Source organism: Oxyura jamaicensis, chromosome 1 (genome assembly GCF_011077185.1).
Source record: "Oxyura jamaicensis isolate SHBP4307 breed ruddy duck chromosome 1, BPBGC_Ojam_1.0, whole genome shotgun sequence".
Lineage (NCBI taxonomy): Eukaryota > Metazoa > Chordata > Aves > Anseriformes > Anatidae > Oxyura > Oxyura jamaicensis.
This window is the reverse complement of record NC_048893.1, coordinates 154,442,597-154,446,971: the sequence shown is the minus strand read 5'-3', so window position 1 is coordinate 154,446,971 and position 4,375 is coordinate 154,442,597.

Here is a 4,375-nt window from a genome sequence, read left to right as displayed (position 1 = left end):
CCCCCCCCCCCCCCCCCCCCCCCCCCCCCCCCCCCCCCCCCAAATTTTGCTGAGCACACCAGAAGGATATCATGCAAGACTGAAAACAAGACTGATCAGAACTGGGAGCAGATGCTGAGGGGAGGGTGAGCGAGGAGCACAAGAACACCACACTTAAGTGAGGAAAACTGAGGAAGAAACAAGCCACCCTCTTCACTGTTGACTTCTTTGGTGCAAACTACAAGGGTCACCTTTCCTACAACATATAGTCGCAGCTAATTTAGAACATAAGTGTTAAAGAGCAACAGCTAGTTTTGTTTGTTTGTTTGTTGTTTTTGTGGTTTGTTGATTGTTTTTAATATTAGTGATAAATATTGATAATGATTAATTGCTAGCACAAAGTGTGTTATTAATTAATCTAGTTTTTTTTTATTTATTTATTTTAAGCTGGTCTGATTTATTCGTCTTTTAAACACTCTCATCACAGAGAGAGTATCTACTTCCAAATACTATACATTTGGAATGTATTTGGAATATTTATATATATGAATGTTGCAACATGTCCCTCACTCTGCATAGGATATCTAATTATCTAGTAGATATCTACCATCTAGTAGTTACTGAAATCTATCCAAATTACTATGATGATAGACAATACACTACGTAATATTGAGTGAATGAAGCTATTACTAAAACAAAATATGTTATGAGGTAGCATTACAGCTACACAAGCTGAAACAAAAGTCAGACAGACCAAGATAAATTCAAGCAAAGAGCCTGACAAGTTATTGTGCTGAGGTCTTACAAAGGGACTACAAAGTTTGTGGCCTGTTACTAGCAATGGTAGTACAATAGTTGTTGGACTACTCGCCTCAAAGGGCAGGAGAATATGCATCTGCCTAACTTATTTTATCTGTGTTACTCCTACACACATACACAATTTGTCTGGTATAGAGCTGGAAAAGAAATTCAGATGTGTCCATGCTGAAATATAGAGACTTCAGTATATAAATGGCATTATTTGTTGAAATTGGGCAACGTATTTCATTAAATTCACATGGAATAAAGAAATAAGTTCTGAGGGAAAAAAGATGAAATATTCAGAAAATATTCATCTTTGATGTTTAAGATACTCATATCTGTGTTACAGTAACTTACCAATGTGGAAACTCTACTAGTTATAATGGCGTCTGAAAGAGTAGTCTGCAGATCAGTCACAAATAAAATTTGCTCTACCGCATGTCAGTCTTCCAGCCACACAGACTGAAGATTTCTGTGGTCTATTCTCAGCTACCCCATGGTTTCTGTGCCTGATGGGCAATTTTTATATTATTCAGTTTGTAGATTATTATATATTATATTTATTTGGGCATAACAAGGCATTTTTGAGCATGTACACTGACTGCCAGTGTCTCCCACTGAAGGATCAGCTTATACATGGAAGACAAGTGTGTTTAGTATGTTCAAAATCTTAGGTCTATTCTCAAGATGCAGTGTAAACAAAGTTTGAATTCATAAGAGGCACACAGGGTAGTTAGTTACAGGAGTGGAATTATCAATAAACAGATAATTAAAGGAAGTAAAAAAAAAATGAATAAATAAATAAAATAAATAAATAACAGTCATATTTTCTGGAAAAAGTAAGTCATGCAGGCCAAGATAAATTCAAGCACTGCTGTTCCCAGTTTTATATCATCTGCAGCTTTGCTGAATATGTACTATGTTCCATCATCTAGATCCTTAATAAAAGCATAAATGTATTGTCCCCATTATTGACTTTAGGGTATTCTACTAGTGTCTGATGTCCTGTTGGGCCACGCTGCTGATACAATTCTTTGAGCGTTGAAGTTCAGATAGTTTGCAGTTCACCTCCCTGTCCACCTATCTATCAGTATAGTTCTTCAGTTTGGCTAGGAAGTTGTTATTTGTGACAGTTTCAAAAATCTTTCTTAGGTTGATAGAAACAACACTCATTACTCTTCCCTCAAGCATTGAGCAATCGGTTTATGGTAAAATACCGTCAGGTTGGCCATGTATCATTTACCCTGTGTAAATCCATGCTGACTACTTCCATTCACCTTATTGGACTTCACTTCCTTTAAAATGATTTCAGGATCATTTACTCTACAGTGTTGTCAGGGATCAAGTTCCCTGGATCATCCTCTTTCATATTCTTGAGTATAGGAGCAGCATTTTTTTCCTTGTTGTACTCAGAAGCTTACCATGGCTTTTTGTAGTTTATCAGCATGGCTTTGCTTCCTTAGAACCTGTGGATAGATCTGTGTATGTGCAGTTTGTTTTAAGTTTCCTTAACTTTCTCTATCAGGAGTAATTTTTATTTGCTTTGGCATCTCTAATGGGATCTCAGGGAATCTCAGGGACCTGGTATTCCTATAGCTAACAGGTTATCCTATAGAAAAAAAAAAAAAAAAAAAAAAAAAAAAGATGAAGAAGGCATTGAGTACTCTGACCTTTTCTATATCCCTGTGGTGGTTTTACCGTGCTAGGCAGTTGAACACCACAACCGCTCTCTCACTCCCCCTCCTCAAATGAGGAGGGGAAGAAGTAAAGGAAAGAACAACTCACGGATTGCGATAAGGATGATTTAATTAAAGAGAGAAATATATATATATATGTTATTAAGGAAATATTATTATTAATTAAACAATTGAACTAAAGAGGAAAAAGGGAAAGGGGAAGAGGGAGGGGGGAAAGGGAGTAACTAAACAAAACAAGTAAAGGCTATGTGGAAGTGCAGAGGAAAGAAATTACTCTCTACTTCCCACAAATGAGCGATGCTTGACCACGTCCTTGAAGCAGGGCCTCAACACATGTAGCTGGTGTTTGGGAGGAGGACAGACATTCTCACGAGAGCCCACCCCTCCCCTCTTCCTCCTTTTTCCACTTTTTATTGCTGAGTGTGACATCATATGGTATGGAATATCCCTTTGGTTGGTTTAGGTCAGCTGCCCTGATGATGTTTCTTTCTCACTTTTTGCCTACCCCCTAGGAGGGTTAGAGAGAGTCCTGATGCTGTGCCAGCCCTTCTCAGCAGCAGACACAACACTGGTGTGATACCACTGCTGTTCTAGCTCCAAGTGCAGAGCGCAGCACTGTATGGGCTGTTGCAGGGAAAGTTAACATCCCAGCCAGACCCAGTACAATCCCAGAAGTCAGTAAGTGACCAGTGATAGGACCTGGGGGAATGGTGTCAAACTGCAGCAGGAGAGGTTCAAGCTAGACATCAGGAAGAGGTTTTTCATTGACAGGGTTGTCGCACACTGGAACGGCCTCCCCAGGGAAGTAGTCACTGAACCAAGCCTGTCGGAGTTTAAGAAGTGTTTGGACTGTATACTTAGTCATATGGTCTGAATTTTGGGGTTGACCTGTGTGGTGCGAGCAGTTGGGCTCAATGATCCTTGTGGGTCCCTTCCAACTTGGGAAATTCTATGATTCTATGATTCTGTCACCAAGTCCCCAGCCCACTCAGCAGCCTGCCCATAAGCATTGCCTGAATTAAAATGCACAACCCAATATTATTTCTATGCAACTGCATATAAGGAAAGGACAGTTTCATGCATTTAATTTAATACTAACATTTATTTAAAGAGTGATTTAAGCATCTCTAATGCATTAGTTTTTTCCAGGAATTAAAGTAGATCTTTGTCTCTTCTGGTCTATCTTTGAATCAAAGTTGCTCTTAGTCATCCACTGGCTTAGAAAATAATGTTTATGAGCTTATCTAAGAAAATTTTTTTAAGTGCCAAAATTAATTTTTTTTTTTTTTTTTTTTTTTTTTTTTTTTTTTTTACCAAGACTAAAAAATATTGTATGCATCAAAGATCAGGCAGCCATAGATAACAGAAAACCTTAGAATACACATTCTGCTTAATTCAGACTAACATAAAAAGTGAGTGGGCTGAATTCTTTCCACAATCTCTCTTTCTAGTTGAAATCATAAATTATTTATACAAAATGGAAGGATTACATCTTCTGCTGGAGGAAAGCAACATCTGGATGATCAGTAGGATGTGGCCTTTGACAGTATTTTTAGATATAAATTTAGTTTTTATTCTGAATTAAGCAGAAAATTGCTTTGAAATCATCTCACCGAAATCACTAGGTCTAAGCCATTCATTGTCCTTCCTTCTTTTCTCTTGTCTCATCTTGTCTTTCTTTTTCTCCTCTTTCCTCTCCTGCATCATCTTCTCTCTTCTCTGAGGTACACAGAAATTTCTTTTTGCAGCACACCAGAGATCACAAACAGGTTTTATATAATGAATGGTAGTCATTGTTATTCAAATCTATTACAAGCTCCCAAACAACACAATGAAGAGCTGTCAGGAAAGGAACTGAGAAAAGGCTGACCTTGTAACATATAATTTGAATAAAAAGT